Genomic DNA, 27,809 nt, shown 5'->3' on the forward strand with positions numbered 1-27,809 from the left:
TGCGCACGGTGCACCGGTGCGAGAAAGTGGTAACCTGGCTCTCTGCCCTCCTCCTCACCCTCCACCCTTTCCTACCATCCTCCATGTGTTTTCTTTGTTTTAGCCTTAGACGTAGCCGCCATCGTGATGCCAACGCACGCAGCAGCCTCGCATCTGCTGTACCCAGGCGACGAGCCAGTGCGAAACGGTGACATCTGAAGCAGCGTAACAGCGCTCAGATGGCAATGCAGCCGCAGCAGTGATTAGAGCGCCCGTCTACAATGCGGGAGGTACTGTGTTCGATTCCCAGTGCCGTCGGGCACTCACCGATTATTTATTATTATTTCTTTTAATGGAGAGAAAAGGTACCGGGCCTGGCGCTAGGTGCTGTGGGTACTCAATTCTCGAGAAGGCGCGAGTTTCAAAAGGAAAATATATGCCGCGCCTTTTAAACTTCGTGATTTAATGATGAACCCGTGTTCTCGAAGTTAGCAAGAACCCTCAATTAATAATTCGCATTTCTAAACAATTGCACGAGTTTCGTTAGTGCTCCTTTAATGAAGCTTTCCGGTTCTCTGCATAGCCTGGCTTATAAAAGTCGAAGGAGCAAGGTGTGCTTAACGAACTGCGCTGAAAACGTACGGAACAAAACATTAAATGAAGTCACAATGATCAGTGAAGTTTACGGTAAAATCAAAATCACCGACTATTTTGCGTGCATGGGAACTAGGTCGACGCGTCGTCTTGTCTGTGACACCGCCACCCGCGGAAGTGTTTCATAAATTGTCATCCACTTTGGCCTTTGCCCCTTTCAAACGTATACCAGGCATCCGACCGCTCTGAGTGACAGTCGCTTCTTTTCCTGCCTCCATCATTTCCCTTTAGAGCGAAAAAGATGGCTGGAAAGCAAGTCAGGTGCCTGCATAGGCACCGTGAAATTCAGCTCGCCTTCTCACCGAAAGCTGTCACCTACGCATGGCGATTTAAGAACTTGGGAGGTCAGAATACAGGCAACAAACACAAGAAAACATTCGTTTTCTTTACTTAGTATAGTTGAAGGAAAGCTGGCTCACGGCAAAATAAAACTCACAGGGTGCCTTGTACATTCGCCTAAGACGACTCAAAGGCGAGAGCCTTCTTCTTCATCTTTTTCTTATTAGTCGATTGTACTGACCTCCACCCTGATGCTTTCTGCATCTCAAGTGGTGTTGCAATGCGCCCAGGATCGGCCTACCTTTCACCAAGCGGCGATGTGATGTGATGGACGTCGTCACATGTCATGATGACGTCACACCTCGTACGACTATTCTCGGAATATCCTGTGACGTCATCGCACTTTTGGTACCACACGTGTTGTCGACGCCGACGGTCACCGTTCCCATTCGATGAAGCAAATAAGGCTTTCGCCTTAAAGGGTCCATAAACCAATCCGAGTGCAAAGATGAGAGAATGGTTTCCCTCTCGCCTTCACCTCCAGGCGCCATCTCCTCCTCGCCACGTATTTCTTCATAAAACACGTGGACAACGTCGGCACTAAGCGTTAAACCCATATCGGGATTTCTCGCTTTTCGGCTACCCGCTGTTATCTTCGCCTGTGCTGTCTAAAACGCACGAAACGAAGTGAAATCAGTTGATCGACCACGATAGTCACCCGAGACAATGGAAGAACGAGCGTGCGACTGCATGGGAAAGCAAAGCAGGATAGGATACAATTCACAAATAATATCCCTCGTACCTAGACCAATCAAAAGCTGGTTTCTCATGACGTTACGTGAACAGACTGCTGGCGTCACAAATAGTGCCGAAAAGACAGGAAACGCCAGGCGAGAATAACGCGCCCCTTCTACAGTATTTTCAGTGGTTGCTCAGGGGCCCTTTAAAAGAAAAACAAAATGAAACAACATTCTTTACGAGTGGAGGGCTGTACTCAACGAGACACAGCCCTCCAGTGTCTGGCAGTCTCCACGACCCTGCTTGGCGCCAATGGACCGAATCGTAAAGCTGTCTGTACGGCGCAATTCTCGCTGTACGGCATCAGTTGAAGAGATTGTATGTATCTGCACACACAAGAACACGCAGTCCTTGCCGGGACATCGGGGTGTAGATAAAGCAAGCAGCGACACCGGACCTGCCACGGTGTGTGCGTGCACGCCAACGGAAGGGACACGATCGCAGCGAGCACGTTGCCAGAGGCGCGGCGGTGGTGGCCAGACCACCCGCGTCGCCACGTGAAACAGCGCGTCCTTGTCCTTCGACAAAGACTCTCTCTCTCTCTCGTCCTCTGCCTACGAGCATCTCGACATCTGTCGGGTGTTCTACTGGCACGACCACCTACGCTTAGACCCCTTCCCCCACCTTTTCCATTGTTTTACGCACGATGGCGAACTGGCCCGAATGTGTTCCCATCCCTTCGCTGCAGCGAGTGTTGCGTTATGGTACAAATATGAGAAATAGTTTGGTAAGCTTACATAATGCCTGAAAAGTCGAAATGTTTCGTTTCGCCGCCTGTCGTACGTCCTTGTACTCAATTAACTTAGCGGACAATATATTCTAATTGTTACCCTTATTAATGATCGATGAATAAATAACTGAATGAATGAATCTTATAGATGTGGAGTACTACCGGGCGCGACACGTATGTAATGACTCGTGAGCATGCGCACACAATGCAAAAATACACAAAGTTTAAGTGGACTCGTAAATTCACGCCGTCTGTCGTGCTTTTGATGGATCAAGAACGTGTCATTTCTTCAGAAAAATTGTACATTTGAATAAATGCCCCCACCAAATATAATCTAGACTTACAAAAGGTGAAAATAAACACGCGAGAAAGCCTTGAAAAACTGACAGCAGCGCCACCTCGCCTTTGATCACAGATGGTCACTATACAAGCAGTGTCAGCTGTCTAGGAATAATATATAATACTTGTTGGGGCTTAACGTCCCAAAACCACAATATGATTATGAGAGACGCCGTAGCGGGGGGCTCCGGAAATCTCGACCACCTGGGGTTCTTTAACGTGCACCTAAATCTAAGTACACGGGCCTCAAACATTTTCGCCTCCACCGAAAATGCAGCCGCCGCGGCCGGGATTCCACCCCGCGACCTTCGGGTCAGCAGTCGAGCGCCACAACCACTATACCACCGTGGCGGTGCCAGCTGTCTAGGAGCGAATAAAATGTCTCACACTGATAAAAAAAAGAAAAAAAAAGATAAGCAACACCTGCGACAACGCGTATCTTTTCATATAGTGCTCGTTTCCGCGTACATCTAATATTCTCCTCTGCCGACCGAGAAATATGTACTCTATAATAGGGGGAAAAAGTGGGCGCTATATGCGGCTTTTCAAGGCCAGCGCGCAGAACACCTGCGCGACACGGGCAGCCGACCTGTTGTAGACAGGCTATTAGGAGGCCTGTCTCCGTGACATATGAGCGGACCATTCAGTACACGACGCATACATAGTACACTATACGTAGCACAGCGTGCGCTCTTTTCATCGACACGAAAGTTACCGCACCACCACGGCATACAGGCGTATGTCGACGAATGGCACAACAGTTTTGTGGTGGAATTGTGAGCCGGACTTTATTTAACCTAATACATTTCGATTTTGAAATAGAGAAGTAAGAAAATAATAAAGGCCACAGTTTTGCCGCAAGGGCGAAGCAATGAATGCGACAGCAAGAAATTGGAACGTCACACGAAGAATGACAAGCAGCTCGAAACTTGCAGCGCGCCGCTGAAGCACAAAGGACGACACTCGAAAAGAACGCACAGGTATACATGACAAGCGCGAACTATAACATCTGCCACAGTTGTTACGCCTTTGTGTTTGAGCAGCGTGCTGCAAGTGTCGATATATGCAAAACCCGACGCTCGTAGATTTTTTTTTTCCTTTAAACTGCGGCGCGTGAGGCGAACTCTCTGCATCTCCTGCCACGCGATGGCGTGTGACGCAAAGTGTGCCCAGCGTTCTTTGTTTTGTTTTGCTTTTGTTTTGCTTTTTTTTTTCGTTCCGCATCACGAGTATACACTCTTAAAAAAAAGGTAGTAGTACTTGCTAACTTTGGGGATGTAACGGCTTGTCACATATGTTACTACCCTGTTAGTAAGTGCAGTTAGTAACGGCAAGGGTGGTAACTGTTACTATGTTTGCCGTTACTAACAGCAATTAGTAACTGTTACTACCCTACCCGTTACTAACCATAGGTAGTAAAATAAAGGTTGTAAAAAAAGGTAGTAACCGATGCTAACCGTGTTCATTTTGCCACATTATTAACTGTGATCAAATTCATACTGTCGCACTACGATACAACTTCGCGTAATCTTCCGTGGAGTGTTATGAGCTAGAAGAATACACAGATGCAACAAGTTAACCGTGCGACAGTACACATTACGTACTAAGCGATTTCCGGGGTATTTATAGCCCCTACATTCGAGATGCACGACTGGTACCGGTGAGCACCTGTGTTTCACGATGAATTACCAAAAAATGTGACACTAAAGTACCATACCCTACTACCGGATTATGTGTGCTTGGGGATGTAGCACAAGACTTTTAATCAACCGTATTAAAAGAAACAATATGTCCTGCCTATTTGCTATAAAACTGCCGCAAAAAAGCATTATGTACAGCGGCCGAGACAAGGTAGTAAGTCCACTAACATAGCCTCAGTGCATTTCAATGAATTCCTGTGATTGTACATAGACAGTAAAAAGCTAACAGTTATCATTTCTGGGATTATACGTGCCAAAACCACAATATGATTATGAGACGCACCGTATAGACTCCCGATTAATTTTGACCACCTGTGGTTCTTTCACATCCACCTGTCATGCTAGTTTGTTGGAATTGATATTGTGTACTGAAACGCGTATAGCACTTGCTTACAGTTCATTAACTTTTGCTCCTCCGTTTTCAGAATAGCAGGACGATGCTTAGAAATCGCGGTTGCGTAATTTAAAAAAGAGAACTTGTATTTTTTTCTTGATCCATGGACATTTTCTTCACCAGCTTTCGATTAAAAATGATGTATCGAGACGATTCCAATTATAAATTAACACAGTAGGTATTAACTACAATTTTAGATTAAGTACTTAACACAGTACCAGGTAGGAAAAAGGTAGTAACGGTCCATGAAAGTTAGTAACGGCTGCAGTTACTACCTATTTGCTTGCAGTTACTAACGTAGGTAGTAAACAGGTAGGAAAAAGTTAGCAACGGTTGCATGTCTACTAACGTAGGTAGTAAACAGGTAGCAAAAGGTTAGTAACGGTCCAAGACAGTTAGTAACCGATGCAGTTGCTACCCATTTGCTTGCAGTTACAACCTTTTTACTAACTTTTTTTTAAGAGTGTAGGTACAGAAAGGGGACACATTTTCGTGCGCGTCTCAAGGGCACTTTCCAAACTGAAATAAAATGTAGCAGCGTTGCGTGATAGAGAACACGGTCAAGCTTCTCCGACATCTGCGTACCGCCAGCGGTAAATGGTGCATATAAATAGCCCGCCGTTATTATGCCGAGTGATGCATGGCGCGTGGTAGAGTTGTATAACGCAGCGCGCTGCGGAGCGAGGGGTCGCTGGTTCGAATCCCCGGTCGGGTGCTTCGGTATTTTTTTCTTCTGATTTATTCTTCTTTGTGCCTTATATATATATATATATATATATATATATATATATATATATATATATATATATATAGCAAAAGGAGATGGCGCACATCTTTACATATATCTGCAACCGAATTGCACAGACACGTGCAGGGGAGGCGCAATTGCAGTAGAACATACTTCTCTACACAGGCGCAAAATTTCAATTTAAAAGCAAAAAACAAGCTGAAAGGACTTTCTTCTATACAGGTGACAGTGGGACCCCGAAAAGTGAACAGCTGTTCACCGTCCGGTCAGTACAACTTTATCATTTATTAATTAATCCATGAAATAGCACACCGACGTGTCACTGCATAAGAAAAGTTTCACACCAACTGCTTGAGTTATTTTGCCTACCTTTCTGCGTTCATTTTCTACGCCCGGCCGTTCGCGTATACCCTATGCTTTAGGTCAGGGGTCTCAAGCACGCGGCCCGCGGATCTTTCGTTAGCGGCCCAGCCCGCACATGACTGTCTTCGTCCCATATTTTTTCTTTCTTAATCATGTTCATAAACTACACAGACGTGACTGGACTCAGAGAGAGAGAGAGAGAGAGAACAACTTTATGAAAATGCCTGCAGAGACGATTAGGCTCCCTCCACGCAAGCATTTTTTTTTTTTCGTGAGGCACCCAATGCGGTCGCAATCCGCCTTATTCACGATGCCCCGGCGCATGCGCATGCGCTATGGGACTTCTTCGCTTGAAGAAGTCCCCCGCTAGGGACTTCTCCGCATGCGACTTCCCCTAGCAGAGAAGTCGCGAAACGCGAAACACCCCTCCATCCCGAAGTCTCTCGTTCTGGCAATACCGGTTGTCCCTGCGCCTACCAAAACCCTACCAATGCGGCAGCACAGGAAAATGAAAAAGGCGGACTTGTTAAAATATAACCGTGTTCCATGAAGACGTCCAGATTTCAGTATCGATATGTGTCTAGAATCCGGACATCAAATCCCCTTCCGAAATGATCCATATATGAGATATGGGAAAGGACTTTCAAATAGCAACGTTATCAACACTGCGGGAGAAAACTCTTTAATGCGGCCTGCCAGCTAAGGTGAGTTTGAGACTTCACATAAAAACTGCGCAAAAACACAGATAACCGGTAAAAGAAGGACACGGACGGCAGCTGTCTGTGGCCTTAGTTTGAGACCCCTGCTTTAGGCGCTCGAAATCTTGAATCTCCCTAATGTATATGCTCGATGATCACATCATTTAATTTCGGAGCGCATTATTTCACAGCTGCTAGCAGATGCAGCGTGCAGAGTTATGCTACAGCATACAACACGGATCACAAGAAATAGTGATTATAAGGTCTGGTTGCGTTAACGCCACTTGTTAACGTAAGCACACCTGTTGGCACAAAGAGAGTGTCTCCACTATATATCCCTTCTCCCGGATGTCATACAGAGGCGGTCTCACCGCGGGGCACCGATCAATTAACGGCGCCGTACGTGAGTACATATGCACAAGCAGGAAAATACACACGGCCACCCGCCTGCCTGCCTGCCGCCGAAGGGTGCTCCCACGCACCGTGCCTTGTAGGGACGCTGATTGTGCGTGTGTAACACACAAGGAAGCAGAGCGTCACGAGCTCGTACACATGAACGAGCGCCGATCGGACGTGCAGCACACGACAAGCCCCGCTTCGCGCCAAGGGCGACAAAAGGACGTGAGAGATGTCTTGTCTACACAAAACTGACGCGCACGCTCCACACTATGCTGCCTGAATGAGCGCTCGTTAATGGTGGTATCAAGACATGAACAAGTGGAAAGACCGGCCTCTACTATAGGTTAGAGCTTGATTGATTGATTGACTGACTGATTGATTTGATTCGTTAGTTGAGACGTGCCTCGAGGCATAATGAACGAAAGAAAGAGAATTTTTCCGACGGGCTCGTTTCTGTGTTAGACGTAACCAAACGAATCCAACAGACAATCAGGTCAGGGAAAGCATAGCGGCATTGATTCTTTGTCTTTAACTGTAGTGTAATAGACTATTGCACCGTAACACCTCAGGCCGTTTTGCTGCAAATATGTCGCGCACAGCATAACACTCTCAATACATCGTACATAACCAGAACGTAAGGAATACTTCCTTACACAACATGCTTTGTCGTACATATGGCGTCTAGCAATACGTGCCGTGCGGCCTTTGTCGCGTATGACCTCTAGTGTTTTGTATTTACCTGTCCTCGTGTATACCGAGCGAATGGTTGCTTTTAACGACTCAGCGCAACACATGAGATAGAGGCCGCAGTGGAGAGCTTCGCATTCATATAATGACCACGTGGGATCTAAACGCCCGTGTGTATAATGCGCTTTTGCAAACCGTCCCATCGTCGGGAGTCGAACCCGAAGCATCGTGCCGCATCTCCACAACATCGCTCAGCGGCACTCTGTCGCACCACGGCACGCATTTCCGCCGTCAGGCTTTATACTCGCAAATATCCGTACACACACGGATGGTAAATTACGAAACGATTCGCCCCATTTATGGAAATATTCCGGAGGGCCCGGAACTCGTAACACTTAAGCGTAGTTACTACGTTCATCTAATTGGTGCAAATTACTGCAGCTATTCGCGACAAGAGAACACGTGACTTCCTCACCTCCTTTCACCCGGACCTTGCGGCTATCGCGCCAAGCGGAGGAACGCGATGCATGGAGACCTTCAATGTCGCACAGGCCGCCAACCAACACACGCCGTCAGAGAAAGGAAAGAACGGGAATTCCTCCAGGAATAACAAACGCCATCGACGCCTGGGCAAGGCACCGCAATACCGCGACCTCGGCCGGCCACGCCAGTCACGAAACAAAAGAGCGTCTCTGCATACAGCTGGCCCGCTTCCGCTTGTCCGGAAAGATGTCCCGCTGAGTGACGGGCGGCAGCGTGTATACAATCCGCGATATCCTTGCGCTATACTGATAGAGTTAAAACAAACTGGATAAAAAGAAAACAAAGATACGGAAAGAGCGGCAATGCAACAGCCAAACCCGTTTCTAAAGAGGCAGCGTACGATCTCTGTACTGATGGCAATTGTATCGGATTAAATGCAAATACCATGCATCGCAGTGTATCCCCCAAAGACCTCAAGACAGTTCAGAGGACGTAACGGCTTTTCGAGTCGGTTTATATTGCCGACTGCTATGCGTTACAAACCTTCAAAAATTTCTTCCTCGTTCACACGGTATACCGTTAGATGACAAAACAAGCATTTCTGAGGCAGAGTTATAACCACCTTTGTGTGTCCTATGCGGCAAAAAGAAAAAAAAAACACTTGCTTTTCTATGTATAAACACACAGGTAAAGATGCAACATCGTGTGTTGATATGCCACGTTGACGCTGCATCCTGGATGTTTTTTACCTGTGCACTTCGCGGTATTCGAAACGTACCCGATGGTCGCTTTTCTTAGTCTGTGACGAGTCTGACAACACGGCGGCGTACTGGACGTCGCATTAGCGCGAGTTTTTTCTCGACGGCTGGAGCATATAGATATGCTTACAACATGTCCATGCAGCTCTGCATGATTCTGACATAACATACCGAGTTAATGCGCTACATAAGCACCTGCAATTCGAATATGGATCGAAGATGATAAGGCATAAAACATGCAAGGAGACTCTGACCATAGGAGGCTATGCTCTGACAAGGCAGAAGTGCTGAGGAGGATGGGGGCTTGAAGTGATGAAAAATCGTTGAACCGGGAATGTCGCTGGAGCTAGCGTTTCGAATGGAGGAGTTGCTGCCCTGTTGGCTCCCGCGACATTGCCTGTTCAACGACTTCTCGGAACTTCATGGACAAGAAGACAATGTGGTGAGGCATAAGAGAAGAAGGACTGGCCGTCACCAAGCAATGCTGTCAACAACTACTTCATTTATTTTCTATTTACATTTAAAAAATACAGTTCCGCTTTCGAGCGGTGATTTGGAAACACTGCTGCAGATGGCGATTTTGCCTTTACACGCCGCCGTTCTGCGTTAATGACGCCAATTTTTTATCCCTGTGGTTGAGAGCTTCTTACGCCGTTGCGCTGATATGGGCGTGGCTGGCTCTGCGCGTGCCCTTACAACATGGGGCAGAGCGATGTACGGCTACCTCAGTCGCTGACTAATAAAAAAGAGAGAGAGAGAGAGAAAGGAGCAACTGAAGGTATGATTGTGTCACTGAACTGGGGTAGAATTGAAAGAATATTGTTATAGATGCCTGTTGTAGCTACATGCGTCCAACGCTTTGATTCACGGTATGGGATAAAACGCGAGGCAAAAGAAAGTGCTTGGCTTCCTCTGTAAACTATATCATCACCATTATCATGATCTCCATCACGAACAGCTGCGATCGAGGAAAAAAAACCGGCAGCCCACACTTGGTGCTAACAATAGCAGCAGTTCATAAGTTCACAGTACACAGTGAGCGAGTTAGCGTTATGCTGTACGCTGCCACTTCTCTACCTCGTCCGCAATACTCGTGATACAACTCTACTGATGAATCCAACATGCACAAGTGTTTTTTTTTTTTCTTTCTTTCTTCGTGAAGCACATCACCATCGTCCTAAATTAGATCGACTGCGAAGGTCCGAGGCCCTCTCGCAACGATCTCCAACGACCCTTGTCAAACACACGCCGTGCCATACCGTGCGGTCAACTACATGCATCGAGACGGCAAGATCACGCGATGCCTACACTGCAAAACTTACTGCTTCCCGCAGCGTCGACACGCAAGGCATCTTTCCGAAACCAGACGCGCAGCTTCTTGCTGGGACGCATCGGGGTCAGGTGTGTGCGCGTATTATGCGCGCGTACAATATGTACAGCAGCTTCCGCGCACCACGGGACACCCAGACACGACTGCGGCTTCGGAGAAGAAGACAGTTGGGCTATAGACTAAAATCGGGTCCCTCCTTTTTTCGAGTGGAGGGCCGAAGGAGCCCGCACCTTATTAGTCGAGATGACGAGACCACGACGCAGGCATATAAACCGCGTATACCACCACCTGCCGTCCAATTTTCGCTTGTCTTCGTTTTCTGTTTTTCGCAACTCGTGCACGCAGCTGGCCCCTCTGATCAGAGTGAGTGACGGACGGAGGAGCGTCACGACTGGGTCGAGCGGAGCTAACCAGGCGTGGCGGCAACGATCATGGTCTCGACGCCACATGAGCTGCCCATCAAACGCACGCCTGCATGGATGGATGCAGGCGAGGGGGCACCAAAATGGCGGACGACGTCGCGCCCACGCAGGCAGCACAGACGGCATCTCACGATGAAAAGGCTTCCACTGATTGGCTACGGTATTATCGTATCACCTTACAGCCACGATGAGGTGAGATGGTCATCTTAGCGTCTGCAGGAGGCAACGTTAAAAGGCATGTAAATACGTTAGAAACGCAGTATTCTGGCGACAAACAGTTGTGACCGTGTTGTTAAACGTCGTTGCATAATAAGACGAACGCCTGCAACCTTAGCGTAGCTGCGCACGCCTTATGCAAGTTTAGTCAGAGCAGCGGTACCGCTTGTGTAAATGCTGGACAGATATGGTTTTAATTACAGACTGCGCACATGCGTCGCCTTCTAAAGCGCGATAATTAACACAACACACGACCCTTACACGAGCACAAATACAGTCATATTTCCGTCTCCAGTGCTCAAACGGTTAGGTAGAGGCACTGTTTTCGCGGTAGGCCCTTCTGCGAGGATTTCCCGAATGTGACTTGCATGCGATACCTATCTGCACATGCGCACAAGTCCTTCCTGCAAGCGCAACGGGCAGAAATAAATTCGTCGACGCTTTTGAAATGCTATATCATGGTATATGAAATGAAATCATTTCTGGTTATTAAAATAAGAGTAAAATGAACGGTGTGCAGTAGTAAGTATACATTTAGACACAAACCTGTTTTGTACGTTCAACATCAGGTAGAGTTGAAGTTTGAGCCTGTTGGTGTACGATTCGCGCATAAGTCGCCTAACAGGGACACAATAACAACACACAACGACCGTAAGTAGCGCTGCGTTGTGTCGTTGCGTAGTGCCTTCTTTTGCGTTATACTCCCTACGAAGACGACCTACACCTTTCGTACAAGATGCACAGGCTGTTTCGATCGCGTCGTCGCGACGTGATTTGAGGCAAACCAAATGACCACATCAGTCGTCTTTCCTTCAGAGCTTTTACACATTTGTGCTTGCCTATATGCACCGTCTTTCGGGAACCTCATCAAGCGTCACGCTAAACGAGGCAGCGGAGAGTTACGCAAGTATAGACGCAAGTGCACAGAGCTAGGCCTCGTTGTATTACGGAAACGTGGCCTGCGGATTGCATCGACTGAGTGACGTCATCGGTCGGCATCGATCCATACAAACGGCCGAGGTGGCGCAAGCTGTATAGTTGCTATAGCTGGATGACAATCGTTAAAACGACGCGCCTCGGACAGGTTCGCAGAGCAGGCGGCGTACATAGAAAAACGCCCACGCATGCAGACATCAGACGTGGTGGCGCATGTAAGACTTTCCTGCAAAAATCAGTGGAGGCAGCTCCGACCGTGGGGACAACAACAGGAATTATACATTTATTAGGTGGATAATTAACATATTGTTGGTGTTTTACATCCGAAAACCGCGAAATGATTATGAGGGACGTCCTAGTGATTGGATCCGAAAATTTTGACTACTTGGGGTTCTTTAATACGCATTGAAATGTAAGTTCACGGGTCTCTAGCATTTCGCCTCCATCGAAATGCGGCCGCCGCGGCCGGGATTCGATCCCAACTATGTAGATCTGCATGTCTTCGTACTCACTTGTGATTCTAGACGTTCTTGTGAAGATATTTATAGCCATATTATCATCGTATAAATATCCCAGAAATCTTTTTTTTTTCTAGACCAGTCAGTAGATTAAGATAAAGAGCACTACGAACAACCGTTCCGAATCGTTGGAATTACGACGCAATATTTCGCTTGCACATGATCAGTTTGATCGTTTGAAGGTGATTAATAATAATAATAATAATAATAATAATAATAATAATAATAATAATAATAATAATAATAATAATAATAATAATAATAATAATAATAATATTAATAATAATAATAATATATGGGGTTTAACGTCCCAAAACCACGATATGATTATGAGAGACGCTGTAGTGGAGGGCTCCGGAAATTTTGATCGCCTGGGCTTCTTTATGATGCACCTAAATCCAAGTACACGGGCCTCAAACATTTTCGCCTCCATCGAAAATGCAGCCGCCGCGGCCGGGATTCGATCCCGCGACCTTCGGGTCAGCAGTCGAGCGCCATAACCACTAGAGCACTGTGGCGGGGCCGTTTGAAGGTGATGAAGTCGCAAAGCAATATGAGACCAGCCGAAGCCCGACCTGCATATTCTGTACACCCTTCATTTCACATGCTAACAACACCACGACGTTTTTTTAGCAAATGTGTTTTCATCGCCACTTCCCTTGGCGTGAAGAGAAAAAACACGTGACAATTCCGAGGGGAGCTAGGACAGCAAGATCATTGCGGTGAGAGTCAGTTTAAAATAAAAACAAACTTTCGTTAAACACATCGACTGTACAAAGTGTGTACCTTTGCGGCTGCTGTAATGCCATTTTTACAATAGACCCTATTGGAACACAATAGACCCCATTGGGCCATACATCTCCTTATAATAGCTCTTGTAGAAATTAATGTGCGGCAAGAGTTGCTTGCAATACCGTAATCACGTTCGCTGCAAACGCTCGGACAGGTTTCGAGTGTACGTCACATGATTTGCGCGGAACAAAAGATGTACAGAAGGTGAACCCACGCAGACGACGTCGAGCGCGCTGATGGTGCAGACGACCATCCAAGAAACATAAGTAACGCCAAGGCCATATATATATATATATATATATATATATATATATATATATATATATATATATATATATATATATATATATATATATATATATATATATATATACAAACATGAACGTTCTTCCGCAAATGAGGCCTGCGCGGCAAGGCAGCTGCTGCGAGCGTGAGCGTGCCATTGAAGCACAAGGCACGTGGCGACAGTCGGTTCTCAAGAATTCGTGCTCGCCGGTGAATTATTTCCCTTCGGCTTATTTACACTATACCTACCACTACTAATTTCGTGTTTTTTTTTCTGTATATATGTGTTTCGTCGATCCATCTCTCGCCTTCGTTTGCGCGGCGCGTTCCCGTTCCCAAAAATATTAGACAGCTCTTACGTACAGTGAAGCCGTGAGGGGATATACATGATTTCCGGCTGGATTGCGTCACCCCCCTTGTACAAACAGACGCCACCTGAAGGGTTCGCGGCATGGGATTGAAAAGAACCGGCTGTAATAATACGGAGTCCTATCACAGCCATACGCGTGCGTGTGCTTGTGTGTGTCGGCGTGCAGCTCAGCTGGGAAGAAGGCTCGCTCCTGGTTTAACGATTAACGAAGAGTCGAGCCGAGCGAGTTAGTATGCGTGCATTTCTTGTGACGGTCACTAGCGCGAGAGATCTAACAAAAAAAGAAAAACTAGCGCTCTGTCCTGTCCCAATCTTTTTTTTTTCTTTCTTTTTTCTTCTTTTTTACGATCTACGCACAGTACCCGTGACTATATATAGACCGCGATCCCAGATTTATAAAGCCACTTGTGCTAAACGAATACCAAAGTATAGCTTCATTACCTGTAGTTTGAAAGTCACGTGGCAAATACAGTAACACCCAGTTAGAGAAGTCAATTAAAGAACACCAAGCAGGTGCATACTGAACGCATCATATATATTTATATCTGTATGTACCAGCTCAATAAAACTTGGATACCCCTTATCGACGGTCCTGCATTAATTACGCCATTGTCAAGGTCGCCTATCCTGTGCGAATCACGAAGTACCGAGCACGTGTCGAAGCTCCAAAACACTCGAGGATTACTAAACACGTTCGGCGTGCAAGTATAGGCCTACAACCGGAAGCTATAGAGGTATATAGGACCTGAGTTCGACTCCCCAGTGTCGCTGTGTGGTCAAAGCATAGTTTTTTTATTTTTTATCGTCACACGGCGAGGCTAACACACATAATGAAAAGGGCAGCCTAGAAGGCGTGAAAACAGGACACTTTACATTAAACCGCTTAAATTTCAGGACATAGTGAAACAACTTTCAAGCTCTGTAACCCGCAATCGCAGTCAAAGACTAACGAAAAGCATTTGGAAGCGAAGCTATCGGTAAATAATTATAAATTTACCTGGCCCCATTTGCGGCAGCGTGGCGAATTGATAATGAGGCAATAGCACGGGACCGCAGGAACGAACAAAATACATATCGGTGAGACAAATAGAACACTGAGAGGGAAAATGAAATAATAAGAAAGGAGGAAGTTCTTCTTGAACGAAAGGCACAGACAGCGTGAAACAGCTGCAGGAAATTATTGCGTGTGCACCTCCCAGCCACACCCATACCAGCAATAACATCACACAGACAAGACTTAGCGCAGCACGAATTATTAAAAGCCCCAACCCCTTCTCGCGGTTGATGCACGGTCCGAAAAAGCAGCGTGTTCCCAGCGGGTTACGATTCACCATCCATCCAACGGGCAGAGAAGATGGCAAGGGCCAGCGGAGCCCTGGAATAGGGGCCCGACCATTTGCTTTGCTCCGCGTTATACGCAAATAAAGTTTCTCTCTCTCTCTCTCTCTCCCAGCGGGTTATTAAGAGCGGAGGGAGAAAGTCTCGCCAAATAAGGGCAACACAAGCGGGTAGCTGCTTCTATATAAGAAGGGGTTTAGTACACGAGAAAGCGCATCCCTTGGGGTCGCTGAGAGGTTCAAGGTTGCACCACAAGCGTTGAATGCGGTTGCCGCCGCGCGGCGACATGTAAAGAGGAAAGGCCGAGGTGCTTTTCCGCGCGCGGGGTTGAGAGGCTTCGCGGTTCGTTTAGCACCGCATAAAACAGCCCGTACCGTATTAACGCAGACGTAACTGTCTTTTGAGAAGGCACGTCTGCTCATCCGATCCAGCGACGCCTGTACCCGAATGCAGTGAAGTGAGCTTTTTGAGTAACTCGTGTATGTTCTGGACGTGAGTGAACAAGCATGGCTTCCGAGAACTTGCGGCGGGAACTCATGACCGATCTCGAATGCCATGAAACAGCAGATTTAACGCATGGGCATTGCGTTAATCGGCGGTTCGCTTATCAAGGGACCGCAGTGCATATATCGTACTGACGCATATATAATTATGCCGCCGGTTCATAAGCACGTTAATAAGCACGTCAGTTCACGCAGCCAACACCTTCGTCGTCTAATCGATTATGCCGGAGTTCATGTGCGTCAGCTATTAGTCATAGAAAAATATCAGAGGGCAAAGAAAGAAGAAAAAAAAACCGTTTCCATATAAATTGTGTCATTACATGTTAAATAACCACAGGTGCCCAAAATTAAACGGATCCCGATTCCTCCCGCTACGGCGTGGCTTACATGATCACATCGTGGTTCTTGTGCGTATAAGCGCAGGGTAGCCACCCGGTCCAATAGCTGGCTATATTTCCTTATATTAAGGCGAAAACCTTAGATGCCTCATCAAACGCGAAAAAGTGATCGTCGGCGTCAACACGGGCGATGCGAAAAATCACCATCACGTGTTGACGTCACCATATCACATCATGACGACACATGTCGCCAAAATTTGTGAAATCATAGCGTGACGTCACGTAATGACGACATCGCACGACATAGTCGCTTTCTCAAAGGTGGGCCGATCTCAGAAGCACTGCAAAACCACGTTAGGTGTAAGAAGCTTTCGGAGGAATGAATACATATCGACTGAGAAAAAAAAAAAAAAGAGAAGATGGCTTTCGCCTTCGAGTCGTCTTAGGTAAATGCATGAGAAACCGCGTGTCGCTTAATTTCCTTAAGTGTTGAAGATTGTGCGAGTTGGTTCGTCGTACTTGAAATGGTATAGCGCATTACGGGGAAGAAGAAACGGCCTAGCAGACCGACACAAGAGGACAGAGCGCTACTGACCCTGCTGACACGTAAAACCATAGAATTTCTAGAAAGCCCAGAGCTATGACCGAGGTAGGGAATTGCGATGGCTTAGTGAGATACGTGTAACACGTGCCTAACATGAATTCATGGCAGCTGACGTGCACGGGGCGGGGCTACAGTCCAAAAGCCATATGTAATGGGCGCAGTTGGTTACTACATGACGTGTGCCCAAATTTCCCCATGAAACTGCAATGCGGTCGCCTGTGCGTCCATTTCGAAGAACTATCGCCACCGCGGGAAGAACGAGGCTGCAGGATGTCGAAGGAATTTGTAGGAACGACGGCGATAATCCACGGAGGTATACGTACTCTACAGGCAGCGGCGATCGTTTCCTCTGTACCTTTCCGTTCTGTTATGCATGGCTTGTTGTGCAGAGATTGAGATAAGAAGTATACCTCGGCGACTCCATTTGTTTGTGCTGAGCAGCAAAAACACGAAGAAGTGATGCCGCCAGAATAGCTAACTAAATAAGCAAACAAACGGGAATACGAAGTGAAGAATTCCTTGTAAAAGGACATTGCCGTGAGTGAGTCTACTTTTATTTATAAGTTCGTGACGCTAATTAATAGGTAAGGGAAAAGGAGTAGCCGGAGCCATGTATAGGCACCAACCTCTCCTTAAACGCATTTATTAAAAAAAAAATACAGTAAAAGAAACCAGTACGACGAAATAAAGAATAAATAAAAACAAAAAGGTCATGATGGACAGTTCGCTGAAGGGACTCCACTTTTCACGGGAAAGTTCACAAACGTATACATTTCTGTTCAAGCTGAGGCCACCAGTGCACAATACACAACGCGTCCCTTCGTGCATAACCGAACTGCCACGTGACTGGTTATCATTAAAGTCACCAGAACAGGGAAAAAATCTAGGGACTTTAGTTATCAAAAGCGCTAGTCTAACTCTGTCCCCTAAAAACATTTTTTTCAAAGGATGCTGGAGATGATTATCTTTCCTTCCTTCTTTTTTTGTTTGTCGGAGATATAATGCACAATTTCGTCGAACGATTCATTATTTCTTTCCTGAATGTGACGGAGCTTTATTTTCTACCTGTCTGTTGTTAACTTCCGATGTATATCTACGGTGCAACAAGTTAAAAAAAACTGCGGCCGTTTCAAGCTAAGGCGATGCACTAGGCCACGAAAGAAAGGTTCGGCGTTGCGTGCACGACCAGAAATCATCTCAAAGTTATTCGGCGTGATGATGAGCAGCGCCAACGGCACGCGCTTTAATAAACTATCGCGCACAAAACGAATCCACGCGAATGAACAGTTGAGTAAAGTAAAGAAGAACCAAAGACATTTCATTTTCTCAAACAGCGCCTCGGGCGCGATCGTACGTCTTTAAACGCCGTCGCGGAAACACACATCTCCGCACTCGACTCGATAAGAGAAGTGGCAATCAAGGAAGCGTTTCTTCGCTCCACACGCCGCCCGCGGATTCGTCGGGGCTAATGAACTTCATCTGTATTTTTAGTATTATTTCCATTTTTTATTTAAGTTCGAGGGTGCCGCCGTCAAAAATTCGATTACAGTTGACTGCCAGCGGGCAGCACTAAATTTCCGCCACGCTCGACAGAAAGGTTTAATCCGGCACGCGACGTAATTTACGACAGTTATTTATTACACGCTTCAACAATCTCTCTCTCATTTTTATTTGCTGCGTGTACGAACGAACGACGTCTCGTAATGAGCCGTGCAATCTCCAAAGAACACGCCTGTCCAATGGCCGCGAAGCGCTGACGAGGAATAACGGGACCATGACAGAGTGCAAAGAAAAAAAGAAAGTGAGGCGACAAACGTAACGACACGGGCGCACGTGCCTGCGTGGCATGATCACATGCTGTATGCTTGGAGCATACGTATACTCTGGGGTATGCTGTCTGCACTATTTCGTTCCCTCGTTTCGCTGTGCGTGACGACTAAGGACCAGCAGCAACATTTTACAAAGGCTTATGTCCGTCCGAATATGCGTACGCATGTATGCATACGTACGTACGTATACGCTGATCATGAGCGCTCAAACAAACAACACAAAAGAAATATACGCCAAAGTTTGATGTTACGTCTGAACTGCAATATTTGGTTCATGCATGTATGCAATGTGTGTGTGTGTGTGTGTGTGTGTGTGTGTGTGTGTGTGTGTGTGTGTGTGTGTGTGTGTGTGTGTGTGTGTGTGTGTGTGTGTGTGTGTGTGTGTGTGTGTGTGTGTGTGTGTGTGTGTGTGTGTGTGTGTGTGTGTGTGTGTGTGTGTGTGTGTGTGTGTGTGTGTGTGTGTGTGTGTGTGTGTGTGTGTGTGTGTGTGTGTGTGTGTGTGTGTGTGTGTGTGTGTGTGTGTGTGTGTGTGTGTGTGTCGGCAATATCCCTTCTACCTAGCCACGCAAGGCGCATTTTTTAGCCAAACTTGCTTTCCGAGACATCACCATGTATTTCCCTTCTAGCTTCATGCTACAAAGGTATAAATGTCAATTCCTTTCCTTCATACGTATGTATGGTACGTTTATAAGTACTCTGACGTTGTAGAGACAATGAAAAGGGCAAAACGAAGAGTAGGCGTCAGTGTGTACTCATAAAGCACTGCAGGTATAGAACAGCGCATGTAACGAGCAAATCGGCGATCGAGAGCTCGAAAACGAACGCATGCCACCCTTGCCCCCCCCCCCCCCCCACACACACGCACGCGCGCACGAAAACACCATCTATATGGCTAGACCGGATGCAAAAGAGAGCACGAAACGAAGCAGCGTGACGAAGAGGTTTCTGGTGTGCCCGAAATCCGGCTCATTCTCTGTAGGCTGCTTCTCAGCCGCCTAGACACGCGAAACCGCAGGAAAAAGCACGTTCGGACGTGACTTATCCCTTACCATCGCTATATATCCAGCCGGCAGCCACAAATAAGAGAGATCTGCGGTCGGAACATATGAGAGAGCGAGCAAGAATAAAAGAAGCGACCGTAACCAGGCAGCCCTTTGTAGCAGAAAAAATAAGGGCAGATAAAATGGTGAGTGTTCTTCAAAGGAGCTCCGCCGACACTGTCTCCTCCAATATCTCTGGCTGCCGGGTACATAGTATATAGTATAATAAAAGAAGGGAGGAATCCGAGTAACCGGCCCTTGTGCACGCTCCATAAAGAAGTGGCCGACATCGTTATAGGCATGCAGTGCCAGCGACGGCCGTGCGGCTAAATAAAATAAGAAAAAGAGTTCGAGGTAACGAGGCACATCGGATGTTCCGAGACGCAGAAACCCTCCGAAAGAGCAGCAGCAAAATTTCCGGAGCTGTGCCGAACAGTTGTCGTTCCTACCTCAGACGAACGTTGACAACGAGAAGCGCCGTTTCAGTGCTCGTAACAGTAGCGTACGCGCTAATTAATAGAACACACCTTTAACAACCACATGTAGCTTTAAATCACGCGAATTATGCATAAACAGACCTAATGGAAGGCGAAGGAAACAGAAAAACCAAAAAAGAAAGAGGTTGCACCTGCATTTCGTGGACTGGTCAACGCCAGTTTCAAGGTTGTTGCGTTACACGAGCACCAGGCCTGCATTTTCACCTCTACCCCGCCCTCCCCCCCCCCCCCCCCGAAAAAAAAAAATATCTATATGAATTGCTATATGACGTTCCCTGTTCCGACTACTTCTCACGACTTCGGCTATCTTTATTAACTTGACGGAAGCAAGTATGCATCCTCTCTGGTTTGTGTGGCGCCTGATACACCGCCACAACAAGGCGGCGTTAGTGCGACAGCGCACTTTCTGCCTTCCTCTCTGCCGCAATGGATCTCTCTGTGTGCACTTTGTTACATAGACCATCGCTAGGACAAGGTCACGTGGGTTTTTCACGAGATGTTGCGAGGCCTTACGATACCTTAAGGTCTCCCGCAAGTCTCGTGGACTTAAGGCTTTCACATTAAAAGAAAAAAAAAATAGTAATGTTGACCGCAATTTCCGATTGCTTTCTTTCCAGGAGCGTGTGTAGGTGCAACTATACATTGGTAGCTGCAAGAGCGGATGCAGGAGCTCGGAAACGGCGCCATGGTCGTCAGCTTCCGTGACACATACGCCAAGAAAAGCAGCCGCGGTTATGGTGTGGCTTAACCGGACATGCCAAGCAGTCGCGCTCTTAATTCTGTCGATACGTAGACGAGGAACTTGGTCCGCATTGCAAGTGATGCGGCAAATCGCGGAGCTATATATGCCCGTCACGCGCTTCATATACCCGCTATCGGAAGTCAAGCTGCGCAAGCGCAGCTTTTTTCTCTGGTCCCCTATTTTCGCAGTGACAATGCACTGTATTGTCTGAAGCGAAAATAAAATTTGATTTGATTGATTGATTGATTGATTGATTGATTGATTGATTGATTGATTGATTGATTGATTGATTGATTGATTGATTGAAATGCCTTGCAGAAACATGTTTTCCGCCGTCGGTGACACTGGTTCGCTTCCTTGTGCGGTACAGAAATTCGCGTGACCTTAAAAAAAGAAACACGGTTCCAGCCGGAACTGAAACCAGGCGTTCTGCGTGGCAGTCAAGTGTTCTACCACAATAAAGCCACGCCAGTGCTTGAAAGTGCTTTAGAAAAAAGACCCTATACAGGCGTCATGTCAGCCGAGGAGACAAGATGACACATGGCGAAAGCCATATTCTGCTGCTTCTTCGTGTTTTCTTAGCCAACTGTCTCGATTAATATTGGCAAGCGTCACAGCTGGAACACGGTATATACCCGTCGCATGCGAACACGGCACTCGCAATGCGTTCGTGCTTTCTTTTTTTTTTTATTATTTTTAGTGTTATTTTTTTCTTCGTGTTACATCTCGATACAGCAGTGTCGCCGCAACACCACGCAAGGAGGTCAAGCGCGTTCGCTACTGCGCACGGCAGAGACTGCTATATCACGACCATCAGATCCGTTTATAACACACATGGCCGGCTCACTTATCTCGGCAGTGCCACTCACTCGTCGTCCCCACAATTTCTACACACGCGCAGCCTGCCGTTGCGTGCGCGTACGTATACACCCGACTCTATACGCGAGGGCTTTTCTGCCCAGTATACAGCCGGGCCACGCTGATTACAGAGTCTACGGCGCGTCGGAGTTCCGCCTCTGCCCCTTCGTCCTCGCGGTGTAAACACACGTATAGTGGAAGTGTCACTTGTCCCGTTAATCGGGTTGGCGATCGCCGGGCGGATTCTAAGGGCTGGCGTCAAGGCCCTCCGAAAACGCACCACGAAAGCGCGGACAATTTAGAGTTGGTCCTTTGGCGCGCCAGCGAACGCCGGTTGTGGTCCAAAGACCGAGTCAGAGCCGAGAGTCGATAACACAAACGAAAACGAAATATATTCTCCGTTAAGGCAATACAAATAACACAAACACGTGCACACTCGGCTGGTACCAGTTACAACTTCACAATATAACTCAGATGGTGTTTACACAACGGGAGCTAAACAAACAGATCACACGCAACCAATGCAATCACATGCATTAAACTATTCAATGACCGTTAAAGTCCTGAATAGATAGTGGCGTATCCAGTCCACAATACTTGGACGGTAAACGAATGCTTCTCTTCAAGGAAACACTCACGCCAGCTCCAGCGTTGATCGTCGTAGCTCAACCGTCGTCGTGACTTGTCACGGCTCACACGGCGTCGTCATCGGATTCTTCCAGATCCACGAGCGATTGACCGCACACCATCATAAACACGTCTTCTTTGGCTAACGGAGCCACACTTAGCGTAACTTCACCATCACCGGGCCGACTGACTCGCTCACTGACTTGCCGACTCCCTTCACTGACTTCACTACTGTCGATTGCACGCTTTTATCCCTTCTCCCCTGGGTTCTAGAAGCGTCGGGATGTTTCTTCTGCGTGCAGTACAGCTAAGCCTGGGGAAAGGGCGAGAGCTTTCTCGTATGTTCGAATCGCGACGGCATCGCTCGCGGATGCGTCACCCTCTCCTTCTAGAAAGATCCAGGCTTTGCCAGGCGTTCGATCGTGTTTACGGCGTCTGGCTCGAATGGGTGAGGAGGATGCGGCGCGCCGGCGTCTTTTGATGCTTGTTTTTTCGTCTTTCGCGCTTCTTGGGCGCGCGATTCGCGCCGTTCTGTCTCGTAGCAGTTTGAAAGCGGCCTCGCGCGCGCTTTATAACGCGATCGTTTGTGACACTGCCCCCCACTTCAAGAATATTATCACATAATATTCAAACAACACAAACGAGCGCGCACATACACATCCAAAAATGTCCCACATACAGAGTCCATAACTCAGTCCACACAAAATGCGCGTCACATTCACAATAAAACTCTCAATGCAATTCACAGGGCATTTCAATGTCACAACATATCAAAGATAAACACAAGTACATAAGTACAAAACACCAACATAGCTTTCGTATAAAACAATGCGAACGCACAAAACAAAGCTCTTCATTTACAACGCTTATACAGTTATATCAATAGCATTCTACACATAAAATAACGCAAGTAACACTTGGGCTCACTAGCCATACACATTCGACACTGGGTATAATAATACAACACACTTTCAAACTCAAAACACTTCAAACAAATTCAATTCCAACACCCTGTCCTGCTCAAATAGACTCACGCTTGCGCCCCTTCTTTCGGTGCTCGCTCGCTCTCTTTTTGTTCTTCTTCCTTTTCTTGCGAGCCGTTCCATTTGACGGTGCCGGAGGGGACGTCTCTGCTGCCGTCGAAACATTCGACACCGGCAAGGCGTGGTCGCGTTCATTAGAACGTTCGCGGTGCTTTGCCGACTTCTGCGCGTCGTGGTGTTTTGACTGGACGACCACCTTCGACATCTCCTGAGCCGCAGATGATGGTGGCCGCTCAGTTGCAACATCACCTGCTCGGCGCGTCTTCACTGGCGGTACAGCGACCGTTGGTGTTCCATTGTTGCCATTCTCTGACGCCTCGGCATGAATTGGAGCTCGGGCGACATCCTTCATGAGATTCCCTTCCGCGCTTCCTTTTTGTCGCGGTTCCCGAACTGACGAGGGCTCCATCTTCGGGGCTTCTCCCAAACGTTCAGGATCGTATGGCCCTCGAGCTCCGTCGATGTTTCCCACGATTAGGTCAAACAGGGGGTTATCCATGCACAGGGCAGTAACTCTCCCGCTGAAGTAAGGGGTCTCAACCTCAATCTTGGCTTCGGGAAGCATTCGAATGGAACTATCAAGCAAGCGAACCGGGGTGGAATTGCCTGTGAAGTCACTCTCTCGGACCAATTTCTTTCGTACGATCACAGTAGTGCATCCACTATCTCTTAGTACTGTGACTTCCTTTCCACCAACCTTCCCCTTAACTGTCGGCATTTCTTTCTTTGTGTCTGTTGTCACCGCAGCACCAATGAAATCCATCTTCTTCCCGCTTTTCACATCGGCCGATTCATCTTTGACTGCTTCTGTTTCCACGTTTGGCGGGGCATACGCACAAGCTGCTTGGTGGGCTTTACTCGCATCGATTCGACATGCGTCTGCTTTGTGCCCAGTCTGACCACATTTAAAACACTTCATCACACTGGGGCGTGAGAAGTTGGTCCGACAGCTGTTAGCGCGATGACCTACGCGGTTACACAGAAAGCATCGCGGAACACTCTCTGGTGCACGCTTGTTTTCTTCAGGTGCCGATTTCTTCGACTCCTCGTGAACTTCCTTTTTCACTTTGGCCAGATTCGTGCCACCTTGCGCTTCCAAGAATTGATCGGCCAACTCAAGCATATCCTCGAGCGATTTAGCTTTCCTCTCTTTCAGATACAGCGACAGGCTCGGGTGGCAACTGGTGAGAAATTGCTCTCTGATTAAAAGCTCTCTAAGCTCCCCGTACTCCTGTGCCGTCTCTGAAAGTTCGATCCACCTGTCAAAATAATGGCTGAGCCGCGCAGCATACTGCGTTGCCGTCTCGCCATCAGCTGGCTTTCCCGTACAGAACCGATCGCGGAAGCCTTCCACAGTGAATCGAAATCGCTTCAGCAAAGCAGCTTTCACTTTCGTGTAATTAGCTGCATCGGTAGGTGTCAGCCTACCGTACACACTGAGCGCTTCGCCACTCAAACAAGTGCTCAAAGCTGTTGCCCATTGCTGCTCCGGCCAATTTTGGCTTCTAGCTATCGTCTCAAACCTGTGCAGGTATGCATCAAGGTCATCTTTCCTTTCATCAAACGCCACAAGCAGTTTGCTTGGGTTCAAACGGAAGCTATGATCTTCCCTTTCACTGCTCTCCACTCTAGCTTGCACGGGAGTCTCTATGCGCTGCTGCAAACGGAGCCGTTCGAGTTCCAATTCGTGCTGCCGTTGCCTTTCTCTCTCAGCCATCTGCGCCTCTCTTTCTTCTTTCTCCCTCTCAGCTGCTAGCCTCTCTCTCTCCAGCTCTGCTGCTTTTTCTTCCTTAACTCTTTCTCTTTCTTCTTTTTCCTTTTGGCTGACCCACTTCCGTAGTTCGGCCCCAGACAAACCCATCTTCTCACCAAGGGCAACTAATTTCTCGAGATCCATGATGCCCGTCAACGATAACCTAGCCGCGTGCACAAAACCTCTGCCTAACTTCGAATACCAAAACACTCTATGCACACAGGTTAGCGAGAACGCGGTGCAGCACTCAAAAATCGTTCGCAAGCACTATCAACGTCTCAAGGCTCTTTCTCCCTACTTTGGACACACTGTGCACCAAAAGGGTCCTGTGTCGCGGACGCCAGAATAATTGTCCCTGATCCCGTTAATGGGGTTCGGCAATCGCCGGGCGGATTCTAAGGGCTGGCGTCAAGGCCCTCCGAAAACGCACCACGAAAGCGCGGACAATTTAGAGTTGGTCCTTTGGCGCGCCAGCGAACGCCGGTTGTGGTCCAAAGACCGAGTCAGAGCCGAGAGTCGATAACACAAACGAAAACGAAATATATTCTCCGTTAAGGCAATACAAATAACACAAACACGTGCACACTCGGCTGGTACCAGTTACAACTTCACAATATAACTCAGATGGTGTTTACACAACGGGAGCTAAACAAACAGATCACACGCAACCAATGCAATCACATGCATTAAACTATTCAATGACCGTTAAAGTCCTGAATAGATAGTGGCGTATCCAGTCCACAATACTTGGACGGTAAACGAATGCTTCTCTTCAAGGAAACACTCACGCCAGCTCCAGCGTTGATCGTCGTAGCTCAACCGTCGTCGTGACTTGTCACGGCTCACACGGCGTCGTCATCGGATTCTTCCAGATCCACGAGCGATTGACCGCACACCATCATAAACACGTCTTCTTTGGCTAACGGAGCCACACTTAGCGTAACTTCACCATCACCGGGCCGACTGACTCGCTCACTGACTTGCCGACTCCCTTCACTGACTTCACTACTGTCGATTGCACGCTTTTATCCCTTCTCCCCTGGGTTCTAGAAGCGTCGGGATGTTTCTTCTGCGTGCAGTACAGCTAAGCCTGGGGAAAGGGCGAGAGCTTTCTCGTATGTTCGAATCGCGACGGCATCGCTCGCGGATGCGTCACCCTCTCCTTCTAGAAAGATCCAGGCTTTGCCAGGCGTTCGATCGTGTTTACGGCGTCTGGCTCGAATGGGTGAGGAGGATGCGGCGCGCCGGCGTCTTTTGATGCTTGTTTTTTCGTCTTTCGCGCTTCTTGGGCGCGCGATTCGCGCCGTTCTGTCTCGTAGCAGTTTGAAAGCGGCCTCGCGCGCGCTTTATAACGCGATCGTTTGTGACAGGAAGCTACAGCGTCGACGTGTGCGAGTGCACACGAACGCCTATCGGGAGCCGGGCGAGATCCTTGACACCGTCCACGCATGCAGCGGTAGGCCTATAAGGGGGTTGGCGAGCACGGTGGGTTGGTGCGAAACACCGGGCGCCCGACCGACGCCGACAGAAACCGCCCCACCGTTTTGCGAGAGCGGGTACACGGTATACACCCAAGAGACGGGGGCGGCTGTATGTATGTTCTCGCGTGTCATAACGCGTATGGAAGGTCCGTGCAGTGAGGCTAAAGCTATACACGTAGCATCACCACATACAAACCATATAGAATTAGAATCGAATGATGAGCTCGTGCACGGTGTCAGCTGGCGCTAATCCCTTGAGTCAGGCCCGTAGCCGTGGGTGGGGGGGGGGGGGGGGGGGGGGGGGCGATATTACGATACATGGTGTTTTCCGAAAATAAATAATGAAAATATGCGTTTTTTCTAAAATAGTCCAGGCTTTTAGCAAGTGTCCCCCCCCCCCCCCGGAAAAAAATTCCCGGCTACGGGCCTGCCTTGAGTATATGTGCGACGGCCGTTCAACCAACGGATTAAAGGCTCGTTCCCACCTGCGATTAGCAACTGTATTCTCTTGTATTCTCTTCAAGAAAGAAAGAATGGGAAAAAAAAAAAAACACCGCGATGATATGGAGACGGAGAAGCAAGAAACTAGTAATGATTAAGTGATCACTTCTAACCGTACCCTTTTTTGACTGAGTGGCGACAAATGTAGTTCATGTTTGCATGCTAAAATATCGTGATCCGGCACTCTGTATGATCCTGATTTATCTCGTAAAGGGCATGCAGTTGAAGCCGCATATATCGAACCCACATATAACGAATTATTGTGTGCATCGAACAGTTGTAAAATCCCCTTCAATACATTTTCGATTGTAAAATATTTTATGTATCGAGTTACTTATATATGTAGGACTCTTGTCTGATCCCCCTCAGGTTCGCTATATCCTCATTAGACTGTATGCATACCTATGCTTCTGCGTAACGGTTCTCAGACAGCGCTACGATGTGTCGCCCATTATTGTACATGCAAACTTAGCGCGTTTTCTGTTCTTTTCTTTTTTTTTTTCGTGTTCTCAGTAAAGGACACGGCCAATCAGCCTCAATGAAATTTATCACACGGCTCCGCTAGAACGTGTCGCCGAATCTCCTCCACGATCGCGACTCAGAGCCAGCCGCAGTGCATCTCCGCACTGCACCGAATTGGCGAGACGGCGAAACACGGAGGCTGCTCCCGCTTCTGCTGCCCACTATGCGGCTGCCGCTGTGCAGTTGCGTGCGCGGCGGCCCGTCAGCACCCCTGGTACCGTCAAGGATCCGGACGGGGCCACCGCGTGAAGGCGT

General features: G+C 47.8%; 1 protein-coding gene across 4 annotated transcripts in view; it reads right to left on the minus strand.

Moving 5' to 3' along the window:
- LOC119374824 (echinoderm microtubule-associated protein-like 2) overlaps window positions 1-27,809 on the minus strand; it is a 235,873-nt gene that overhangs the window by 108,231 nt on the left and 99,833 nt on the right. The window lies entirely within an intron of this gene.

Source organism: Rhipicephalus sanguineus, chromosome 11 (genome assembly GCF_013339695.2).
Source record: "Rhipicephalus sanguineus isolate Rsan-2018 chromosome 11, BIME_Rsan_1.4, whole genome shotgun sequence".
NCBI classification, from domain to species: Eukaryota; Metazoa; Arthropoda; class Arachnida; order Ixodida; family Ixodidae; genus Rhipicephalus; species Rhipicephalus sanguineus.